The following is a 12,411-nucleotide window of genomic DNA, read 5'->3' on the forward strand; positions in this document are numbered from 1 at the left end:
TACTAGTTCTTGGGCGTACCTACTCTGGGTGGGTGGAGGCCTATCCAACACGAACTGAGAAAGCTCGTGAAGTAACCCCTGTGCTTCTTCGAGACTTGTTGCCTAGATATCGACCGCCCTTACGGATCGGCTCAGACAACGGGCCTGCGTTTTTGGCTGCCTTGATACAGAAGACAGCAAAGGCATTGGGGATCACACGGAAACTACATGCCGCCTCCTGGCCTCAGCGTTCTGGAAAGGTGGAGCGGATGAATCGGAGTATCAAAAACAGTACTATTGTCTTCCCCGCTGGATATTTAAAACAACACCACAAGGGGCGTCAAACCACCTGATAAATTTGAGGGAATATTATCCTCTCCCCAGCTCCCCCGGCCCCGGATATTAGAGATAATAACACAGGGGTGATGTACACCCACTGCTTTATTGGGAGTAATATCCTCTCCCTTCTTGGATATAAGGAACAATATCACACTGTGAGTGTACGCCTGTCGTGAAATTCAATGGAATGTCATCCTGCGCCTCCCTAGATATGACGAACAATATCACGAGGGATGTACAACTTCTGAGATATTGGGAGTGACATCATCCTCTCCCCCCTGGAAGTTAGGGACCATATCACAGGGGTAGTGTACACCCTCTGGGATGTTGGGACTAATATCATCCTCCCGCCCACTGGATATTAAAAACCATAGCACAAGGGTCGTGTACACACACTTCGATATTGGTATGAATACCATCCTCTCCCTCTTTGGATATTCGGTGCCATATTTCAGGTGGGGTTTACACCACCTGCAATATTGGAAGTAATATGATTTTCTCCCCCGCTGGATATCAGAAACAATATCACAGGGGGTTGTGAACAACCCCTGCGATATTTGGAGTAATATCATCGTCTCCCCTCACAATCATTAAGAACAATATCGTAGGGGTGGGGGATGTATACTCCCTTTCATATTTGATATCATCCTCTTCCCCCCTGGATATTAGGAACAATATCAGGAAGGGATGTACAGACCCTGCGACCTTTGCTGTCATAGAGTTGTCTCTCCCCTAGATATTAGGAAAAAATGTCACTGGGGATGTGAAGAGCCCTGCGATATTGAGAGTAGTATCATCCTCTGCCCCTATTCATATTGGGAACAACATCACGGGTGGGGTGTACTCCCTCTGTGATATTGGGAGTGAAATTTTCCTTTCTTCCCCTGGACATTAGGAAGGGTATCAGAGGGGGAGGGTGTACATTCCCTGCGATATTCAACATAACCTTATCCTCTCCCTCCCAGGGTATTCAGAACAATATTACAGGAGGGGTGTTCACCCCCTGCGATATTGGGAATCATATCATCCTCTCTCCCTGTGGATATTAGGAAGAGTATCACAGAGGTGTGGAAACCATCTGCGGTACTGGGAGTAATATCATCCTCTCTCTCTCTGAATATAGGAAGATTTTCACAAGAGTGTGTACACTCCCTGCTATATTGGGAGTAAGATCATCCTCTCCACCCAGGAAATGACTAACAAGGTCACGGAGGGGTGTACTCCCCCTGCTATATTGGGAGTAATGTCGTCCTCCCCAAACCTGGATGCTAGCAACGAGATCACAGAGGGGGTGTACACACTCTGCGACATTGGAAGTAATATGATCCTCTCCCCACCTGGATACTGGGAAAGATACCACAGCGCGGGTATATGTTTCCTTTGCTATTGGGAATAATATCATTCTTTTCCTTTCTGGATATTAGGAAGAATATCACGGGGGTGCTGTTCAATTACTTCGATATTGGGAATAATATCATCCTCTATTTTCCCGGATATTGGGCACAAAAACACAAAAGGGTGTACAACCCCTGCGATATTGGGACTAATAGCACACTCTCCTTCCCTGGATGTTAGAAAACAATATCATCAGGGCTGAACACCCCCCGCGATAATGGGAGTCATGGTTACTGTTTCACAGGCCATTTGGAACCATATCACAGGGGGTGTTTACAAACAGGGGTGGTTTACACCCCGTGTGATATTGGGAGTCACATCATTCTCTCCACCTCCGGATATTAAGAACAATATCCTGGCGGGAGCTGGTACGCCCCCAGTGATATTGCGGATAATGTCATCCTCTCCTTCCCTGGAAATTAGGAACAATATCAAAGGGGGGTGTATACCTTCTGTGATATTGGAAGCAATATCATCCTCTCCCCCGCTGGATATTAGAAAAAATTATCACGGTGTACACCCACTGTGAAAAGAGGAGTAATATCTTCCTAGGGTGTTACGAATCATTTCACAGTCTGTACACACATGGTGTACACTCCCTCTGATATTAGGAGCAATATCTACCTAGGAGATAACAAATAACATCACAGGGTGTACACCCACTTTGATATTAGCTGTAATATTTTTCTAAGTTGTTACAAATAAGATCACAGGGTGTACCAACATGGTGTACACTCACTGTGATATCAGGAGTCGTATCTCTGTAATATATTATGAATAATATCACAGGTTGTACACCTACTGTATTATTAGGAGAAAGATCTCTGTAGGATATTACAATTAAGATCACAGGGTGTAGAGCCACCGTGATATTAGGAGCAATATCTATCTAGGATATTACAAATAATATCACAGGGTGTACATCCACTCTGCTGTCATAGCTAGGGTTACCCGCCACCACGCCCGGCTAATTTTCTTTTTATTTTCACTGGAGACGGGGTTTCACCACGTTGGCCAGGCTGGTCTGGAACTCCTGACCTCAGGGGATCCGTCAGCCTCGGCCGCCCAAAGTGCTGGGATTACAGGTGTGAGCCATGGTGCTGGGCCAGGAGTTATAGATTCTATTCATTTGGAAACCCAGCTCCCATTTTTGAGTGTGCATGTACTTTTATGAAGAAATGATGTCAGAAAACCGAAGGATGATAATAAATATGAAAAGTAACAGGCATGTGAAAAGTTCTTCCGATTGAGAACTATAAGTTTCGATTTCGTTTTCAGATAATGGGGTCCTAGCTCTTGTGTCGTCCTTTTACATATTCTACATCAATGGAAGTTGTAGCACCGTGTCAGAATAAAGTAGAGTGTTTTTCACGTCTTCTTATTTTCTTTCAATTAGACTGAGATCTTTTTCTAAAAGAGAGAAGGACATTTTCATTGCATTGTATTTTTTCTGAAAAGAGTAGGCCGTATTTTACTGAGATCACGGATTTGTTATATCTAACCTTTTGGTCTTCTAATATTCTTCAGTGGATTTTCTCTAAAGTAGTATGTAGAGAAAGCCTCGTATAGCAAGAAAGTAAGTCACGTAATAATTCTGAGATTTTTGGAATTGTCACAACTGAGAAACATTGCTGGTGGTGTATGGTCCGCAAGTGTGAAGATGTTCCTTGTGAATTGCTTGCATCCAGCATTAAGGGCTCGTTTTTATCTTTTGTGTTTCCAATCCTCTTTCCTTCTCAAGGTGTCCAAGACACACAGAGCCACGAAATCTCACAGGTGTCTGAGAATTCCTCCTCCTGGGACTCTCAGAGGATCCAGAACTGCAGCCGGTCCTCGCTTTGCTGTCCCTATCCCTGTCCATGTAAATGGTGATGGTGCTGAGGAACCTGCTCAGCATCCTGGCTGTCAGCTCTGACTCCCCCCTCCGCACCCCCATGTACTTCTTCCTCTCCATCCTGTGCTGGGCTGCTATCGGTTTCACCTCGGCCACGGTTCCCAAGATGATTGTGGACATGCAGTCGCAAAGCTGAGTCATCTCTCATGCGGGCTGCCTGACACAGATGTCTTTCTTGGTCCTTTTTGCATGTATAGCAGGCATGCTCCTGACTGTGATGGCCTATGACTGCTTTGTAGCCATCTGTCGCCCTCTGCACTACCCAGTCATCGTGAATCCTCACCTCTGTGTCTTCTTCGTTTTGGTGTCCTTTTTCCTTAGCCTGTTGGATTCGCAGCTGCACAGTTGGATTGGGTTACAATTGACCAGCATCAAGAATGTGGAAATCTCTCATTTTGTCTGTGACCCCTCTCAACTTCTCAACCTTGCCTGTTCTAACAGCGTTATCAATAGCATATTTATATATTTTGATAATACTGTGTTTGGTTTTCTTCCCATTTCAGGGATCCTTTTGTCTTACTATAAAATTGGCCCCTCCATTCTAAGGATTTCATCGTCAGATGGGAAGTATAAAGCCTTTTTCACCTGTGGCTCTCACCTAGCAGCTGTTTGCTGATTTTATGGAACAGGCATTGGTGTGTACCTGACTTAAGCTGTGACACCACCCCCCAGGAATGGTGTGGTGGCATCAGTGATGTACGCTGTGGTCACCCCCATGCTCAACCTTTTCATCTACAGCCTCAGAAACAGGGACATACAAACTGCCCTGCGGAGCCTGCGCAGCAGAACATTCGAATCTCATGATCTGTTCCATCCTTTTTCTTGTGTGGGTGAGAAAGGGCAACCACATTAAATCTCTACATCTGCAAATCCTGCCCCTTAGTCACATTATTTTTGTGGCTTGATGGCTTTTATTCCGTTCCGCATTTCCTTTGTGCATATTGCTTTCTTCGTTATGCCTTTAACTGGAATGGGTGAAGATTCTGGGATCCTTGGTTTAGCAGAAACCTCATGACAGAATCCTCTATACCTAGGCGGCCTCTTTTAGTTTCTGAGGAATAACCCTGTCATCCAGGTGGAATCACAACCATCTTTTTATATACACGAAGTCCTCACTTCGTTTTGGAATTCCCTGAAAACTGACTTTATGGAAACAATGTACAGGAGGTCCTCCAACAGCATTGGCTGTTCAAAGTCGTGTAGTTATACTGTTGATGAAAAATAAGTGGTTTCACTATACATAATTTTGCTTCAAGGTGAAGTTTCCAAGAGACTTTCAAAGATGTTAAGTGAAGACATACTGTACATCAAGTCCATATCCTCTTCCACAGTTCATGTGGAATTTGTTTATAAACTGCTTCTAGAGAATCTATTTAGGCAGGTTCTGTGTAGAGATCCATGTCGCCGTTCCTCAATCTTGGCTTTGAGTCAAATCACCTGGGGCACTTACAAATGATGAGGCCTGGGTCTCAATACCTGAGATTCTGATTTCCTTGCACCTGTTTGAGTGTGTGGATTTTTTTTTTTTTCTTTTAAAGCACCAGAGGTGGTTCCAATGACGAAGTTCTTAGAGGCATCAAGCTCCAATGAGTAAGAACAGAAATTAATTGTAATATGATTTCTTCAAATATTATCTTCAAATGCATTGTCCATCAACACCATACAAATGTTTATTATGCTGTTTTTTCTTACCATTTTGCATTTTCTATTCCTTTCTTTTCCTTTTTTTTTGAGTCAGAATTTCACTCTTGTGGCCCAGGCCACAAGACCGTTCAATGGCACGGTCTCGGCTCACTGTACCCTCTGCCTCCCATATTCAAGCAATTCTCTTGTCTCAGCCTTCCAAGTAGCTGGGATTACAGGCATGCACTACCATGCCTGGCTATTTTTTTTTTTTTTTTTTTTTTTTTGTACCGTTAATAGAGACAGTGTTTCTCCATTTTGGTCAGGCTGGTCTTGAACTCCCGACCTCAGGTAATCCGCCCGCTTCCGCCTCTCAAAGTGCTGGGATTACAGGCATGAGCGACCGCGCCCAGCCACCACTTAGCATTTACATTTTACATTTGTGGTAGATGTAGATTTATACACACATTGATTGCTGCTTTGTTATACACTTGCATATACATAAGATGGGAAATAGAAAAGAATAAAATGGGCACAGTATCCCTGAAGTTTCACATTCCGAGACATTTTAAAAATATTTGTTTTTCAGAAATTTGTTTCAATGAAGAAACTGTGGTATACACACCCAGTGAAGTATTATTCAGCCTAAAAAGGAAGAAACTCCTCTCCGCTGCAGACAAAATGGATGAGATTGCAGGCCTGTATATTAAATGAAAGAAACCCGGCATAGAATGACATATATTTCATGTCCTCACTTCTACGTAGGAAGAAAAAAGGAAACATTGGCCCGGTGTGGTGGCTCAGGCCTGTAATCCCAGCACTCTGGGAAGCGGAGTCGCACGGATCACTTGAGTCCAGCAGTTCGAGACCCGCCTGGCCAACATGGTGAAACCCTGTCTCTACCGAAAACTCAAACAATAAGCCGGGCGTGGTGACGCGTGCCTCTAGTCTCAGCTTCTCCGAGGGCTGAGGCCCAAGAAGCGCTTGAAATCGGGAGGCGGAGATTGCAGTGAGCCTGGATTGTGCCTGTATACTCCAACCTGGGCAACAAAAAGAGACTCCATCCCACACACACCTACACACAAAAGGAATCTCAGGAAGGTGGAGAGTATAAAGTTGGTTAGCAGATGCTAGGAAGAAAAGGGGTGGGATAGGGAATGAAGACAAGTGGATAATTGGGTCTCAAAATACAGAAAGATGGAATGAGTGAGTGCTAGTGTTTGATAGTACAGTATGACAATTTTAGTTCACAAGAATTGCTTGCATATTTCCAGATGCTTTGGTAAGAAGCTTCCTAACTTTCTCATTATGATGGTTTTTAAGCTCTTCTCTTTCTGCTCTTGAAATCATGCTGGTTTTTTGTTTTTTGTTTTTTGCTTTGAGATGGAGTTTCGCTCTTGTTGCCCAGACTGGAGTGTCATGGTGTAATCTTGGCTCACTGCAACCTCTGCCTCCTGGGTTCAAGCGATTCTCCTGCCTCCACCTCCCGAGTAGCTGGGATTACAGGCATGCGCCAGCACGCCCAGTTAATGTTGTATTTCTAGTAGAGACGGGGGTTTCTCCCTGTCGGTCAGGCTGGTCTTCAACTCCTGACCTCTGGTGATCCGCCCGCCTCGGCCTCCCAAAGTGCTGGGATTACAGGCGTGAGCGACCGCGCCCGGCTCATGCTGTATCCTTATCTTTTGTCTGTTGTTGTTGTTTTTTGCTATGGAGCCCAGAAAGAACTTCTCACCTATATGTTCACATGATTTTTCACATGAGTGCTAAGAAAGCTCATTGGTGGAAAAGCAGCCTTTTCAAGAAATGGTGTTGGAGAAACTTGATTTCCACATGCAGAAGAATGAAGGTGGACCCTATGTTACACCAGATGCAAAAATTAACACAAACTGGATCAAAGACCTCACCCCAAGCGCTAAAAGTATGATACGCCTAAAAGAAAACATTGGCCACACTTTCATGACATCAAATTGGGCAATGTTCTCTGGGATATGACACCAAAAGCATAGGCAACAGAAGTAAATTAGATTCCTTGGATTACATCTAAATGACAGACACTTTTGTGCAGCAAAAAACACTTTTAACTGAATGAAAAGATAACCCATGGATTAGGAAAAATATTTGCAAAGCATGTATCTGAAAAGAGGCTGATATCCGTCATATATAAAGAACAGCTAGAACTAAACAACAAGAAACCCAAAGCATCCCATCAACAATGGTCAGAAGACTCGAGTAGACGTGTCCCTAAAGAAGATATTGTAATGACCAATAAGCATCTAAAATGATATTAAAAATCACTCATCATAGGGAAGCGCAAATCAAACCAAGAATGTGATACCACACATTAGGATGGATATGATAAACAAACAGGGATTGGTGAGACTAGAGGGAAGTAGGAATGCTCGAATCTGATCAGAGGGAATGTAAAACCATGAAGGAACGGGGAAAATAGTATGGCGTGTACTGGAAAAATTAGAAACAGAATGATCAGATGTTCCCGCAGTTGCATTTGTGGGTACCTACCAAAAAGAATTAGAAGCCAGGAGTGGAAGACAGATTTGTGTACACCCATATTCATAGCAGCATTATTCACAACAGCCAAAATGTGGAAGCAACCCAAGGGTTCGTGGACAGATGAATGAAAAAACACACTGCAGTTCCTTCATACAATGGAAGACTATTCAGCCTTCAAAAGGCAGGCACTTCTGGCCAGTGCGGTGACTCACGCCTGTAATCGCAGCGTCTTGGAAGACCGAGGTGGGCGGATCACCTGAGATCAGGAATTCAAGACCAGCCTGGCCAGCTTGGTGAAACCCTGTCTCTACTGAAAATGAAAAAAATTAGGGGAGAGTGGTGGCGTGTGCCTATAGTCCCAGCTACTAGAGAGGCTGAGGCACAAGAATCGCTGGAACCCGGGAAGCGGAGGTTGCAGTGAGCCTAGATTGTTCCACTGCACTCCAGCCTGTGCGACAGAGTGAGACTCCATGGAAACACAAAACAAAACAAAGTCAAACGAACAAACAAAAAACAACAACAAAAAAAGAGACAGGCACTTCTGACGCAGGCCGCAACATGGATGAAACTTGAGGACATTTTCGTCAGTGAAATAAATAAATCCCAAAAGGATAAACAGGCCCAGGCTCAGTGGCTCGCACCTGTAACCCCAGCACTTAGGGAGGCTGAGCCAGGCGGATCACTTCAGGTCAGGATTTCGAGACCAGCCTGGCCAGTATGGTGAAAGCTCGTCTCTATTAAAAATACAAAAATTAGCTGGGCGTGATTGCGCATGCCTGTAATCCCAGCTACTTGGGAGACTGAGACACAAGAATCGCTTGAACCCACGATGTGGAGGTTGCAGTCAGCCCAGACCATGCCACTGCACTCCAGCCTGGGTGACAGAGAAAGACTCTGTCTCCAAAAAAAAAAATTAAACACGGTATGATTCCACTTATCTATCAATTGTCTAAAGTAGTTAAACTCATAGAGTTGCAAACTAGAAAGGTGGCCCCCAGGTGTGGGCGAGAGACAGGAATGGAGAGCTTGGTGAATGGGTGGAATTTCCATTTTGAAAGATAAAACTGTTCCAGAGACGATGGCGGTGATGGTTGCTAAACAATGTGAACATACTTCATGTCGTTAAACTGTAAACTGAAAAAGAGTGGAAATTGTAAATGTTTATACTGGCCGTTCTCTATGAACTAATATGTATTTATAATTTTTAATATTTATACGTGATATATTTTCTCATAATACAAGACGGAAATTGCAGCAGTTGGATGTTTAAAAAAAAAAAGAAAGAAGCGAAGAATACCCACCAGCTTTCTCCTGATTAGAGGAAGAGCTCCAAAGCTTCTATAGGCACTCACTTTTCTCTTCTTCTTCTTGCAATATTATGAGGAAATCCTTAGAGGTTGGGGAACTTGGGCGACTTTGGCTAATGAGGAGCTCTGTGCCTTGAGCCCCCCAGGCCACAGAACAGTAAATAGTAGGTCTGTGCCTCCAGCCCTGCAGTGTGAGGTTGCAGTCCTGTGGACTGCACTCCCGTCACCTTTATCAGCGGTCTGATGTCTCACCCTGTCTTCCTGCCAGCCTTGAGGATGGAGTCTGAGCCTCCATGGTGCACCACGCAGGGAGGACAGTGGACATGTTCTCTGTGGTCATGGCCCAGCAGAGGGAAAGGGCAGTTCAGTGAATGTAGGCAAAAGAAAGTGAGATCAGACACTTACTGTGTCTATGTAGAAAGGAAAGACATAAGAGACTCCATTTTGAAAAAGACCTGTAGTTTCAATAATTGCTTTGCTGAGATGTTGTTAATCCATAGCTTTTCCCCAGTCACTTTGAACCAACCACTTTGACCCAACCTGAAGCTCACTGTTATGCCCAGACCGTTAGTTCCCCAAAGAAGACCACCAGAGTCCAGAGTCAAAGCCAAGCGGCAAGGATCTTTACTACAAGTTCGAACCTGGTCCCTCCATTCCACAGCATACAAGAGGGCCCTGAACAATGCGAGTGTTTGCTTTTTATAGCCTGAAAATTACAGGGGAACAAAGGAATTCTTTTGGTTCCCGCTCTTTCAGTAAAACTTTGAACAGCTGTCCCCTTATCGGAGACTTTCCTGGTGGTGTTTGTACTGGGCTCAGGAAGTTTGAGAGATATATGGCGATATGTGGTGGGATGGGAGGATGGGATGTGTTTGTACTGGGCTTGTTTGTTTTGAGCCCAGGGTTGAGGAATGTGCCCGGCTCCTTTCATTCACAAAAGCATGTGTTGTATGAAATCAATGTTTAAGGGATCTAGGGCTGTGCAGGACATGCCTTGTTACCAAGATGTTTCCAAGCCGTATACTTGGTAAAAGTCATCGCCATTCTCTTGTCTCAATAAACCAGGGGCAAGATACACTGTGGAAAGTCGCAGGGACCTCTGCCCTTGAAAGAGGCTTATTGTCCAGGGTTTCTCCCCATGTGATAGTCTGATAAGTGGCCTCATGGGATGAGAAAGACCTGACCGTCCCCAAGCCCGACCCCCGTAAACGGTCTGTGCTGAGGTGGATTAGTCAAATAGGAAAGCCTCTTGCAATTGAGAGAGAGGAAGGCCTCTGTCTCCTGCCTGCCGCTGGGAACTGAATGTATCGATATAAAACTCGATTGTACATTTGTTCAATTCTGAGATGGGAGAAAAACCGCCCTATGGTGGGAGGCGAGACGTGTTTACAGCAATGCTGCCTTTTTATTCTTACTCCACTGAGATGTTTGGGTGGAGAGAAACAGAAATCTGGCTTAAGTACACGTCCAGTCATAGTACCTTCCCTTGAACTTCATTATGACATAGATTCTATTGCTCACATATTCGTTGCTGACCTTCTCCTTATTATCACCCTGCCCTCCTACTACATTTCTTTTTGCTAAAATAATAAAAATATTAATCAATAAAAACTGAGGGAACTCAGAGCCTGGTGCCGTTGCAGATCCTTGGTATGCTGAGTGCCGGTCCACTGGGCTCACTGTTGTTTCTCTATACTTTGTCTCTGTGTCTTATTTCTTTTCTCAGTCTCTCATCCCACCCGACTAGAAATACCCACAGGTGTGGAGGGGCAGGCCACCCCTTCAAGTGAGTGCTGAGGGGCGGTCGGGAGCCTTGTTTGTTTCCTCATCCTCAGGACAAACAGGAGAGTGCGGTGGGTAGATGGGAGGAGACCAATATGCAACTCTCTGCTCAGCAGACTGTGGAGTTTCTGTTCTTGGTTGTGCTGGGGGTCTCAGAAATCTTATTCAAAATTTTGCTTTCCTCCCCCACTGGTTGTCCTTTTCATAGACATCTCACCCATGATAGCAGAGAATCAGTCCCTCTAAGCTGTTCCCTAAGAAAAACAAAGAGATTATGAAGGTGATGATGAGGATAAAGAGGATGACGACAGACACCATGGCATCATGAACCCTTACTGAAGGCTGCCTAAAGGCCAGGCTCTGAGCTCTGTCTCTATGCAGCTTGTTTCATTTCATCTGCGTAGTCTCCACGTTATTAGTGCACATTTCAGGATGATTTTACAGACTAGAAAAGGTGCAACGGATTTTCATGTAGCTTGTACCAGATCACGAAGTCAAAAAAGGCGAAGTCCAATTTGAACCAGTCAGTCTACGTCCAGACACATGGCATCTGGCCAGTCCTCTCCCTGCATCCAACCTGCCCTCTCAAATCCTTGTCACTCAGGCCGATGCCCCTGCTCACTGTGCCCTTCCCTTTGGGGGTTCCTTGTAGACCACAGCTAGGCCAGTGGGTGCCACAATCACTGTGTCATGTATAGAAAGAGCAGCTGAGATCACATCATGGATTCCAGAAAGAATTGGCACAGGATCATTCGGGACGCATCTCTCCCTTGCCCGTGTTCCTGGCTTTCCTTACAGCTCTCGACTTCCTCAAAGGAGTCATCAGTTCAGAGTTTGGCTTCCATTCCTACTGAGGAAGCTGGAAAATATTTCAAAAATGCTCCTCCGATGTGCTTGTGGTTAAGACCTCTGAGCTCTGCTTAAAACTTTTTGAAGCTGGGCGCGTGGCTCACGCCTGTAATCCCAGCCCTTTGGGAGGCTTAGGCAGGCGAATCACAAGGTCAGGAGTTCGAGACCAGCCTGGCCAACATGGTGAAACCCTGTCTTTACTAAAAATACAAAAAAAAAAAAAAATTGCCAGGCATGGTGGCGTATGCCTGTAATCCCAGCTACTGGGGAGGCTGAGGCAGAAGACTCCTTTAAAGCCGAGAGACAGAGGTTGCAGTGAACCGAGATCACGTCACTGCACTCCAGCCTGGGCAGCAGAGCAAGACTCTGTCACAAAAAAGTAAATAAAAATTACGAAGAAAAGTTCTTGGATGGGCTTGGCAAACTTTTAGCCATTAGCTCACGTACCACTTTGGAAGGGCATACCTTCAGTCACTTCACCCTTTAATCTCTTTGCTCAAGACTAAAGTTCTGAGAGGAAGTCTAATCGGCTAAGTTGTGTCCATGTGGGCAGTGCAGGAAAGGATGCAGTGGGTGGCGGCTCCAGGGACGTCTTTGGCCTCCATCGTCGGGGAGTAGGCGCCTGGATTATCCACCCTAAGAAATCTGGACAAAGGAAAACGAGGTTCTCTGAGGAAGGGGATATAGAGCCCAAGGAGCTAACCAAGAGACAAGTAGTCATCCTGTCTTGTC

At 45.0% G+C, this 12,411-nt stretch overlaps 1 pseudogene; it reads left to right on the forward strand.

Annotated features, from left to right (window-relative positions):
• Positions 1-1,413: 1,413 nt before the first annotated feature.
• LOC737236 (putative gustatory receptor clone PTE01) lies at positions 1,414-11,593 on the forward strand (annotated as a pseudogene).
• Positions 11,594-12,411: the final 818 nt, after the last annotated feature.

Source organism: Pan troglodytes, chromosome 7 (genome assembly GCF_028858775.2).
Source record: "Pan troglodytes isolate AG18354 chromosome 7, NHGRI_mPanTro3-v2.0_pri, whole genome shotgun sequence".
NCBI classification, from domain to species: domain Eukaryota; kingdom Metazoa; phylum Chordata; class Mammalia; order Primates; family Hominidae; genus Pan; species Pan troglodytes.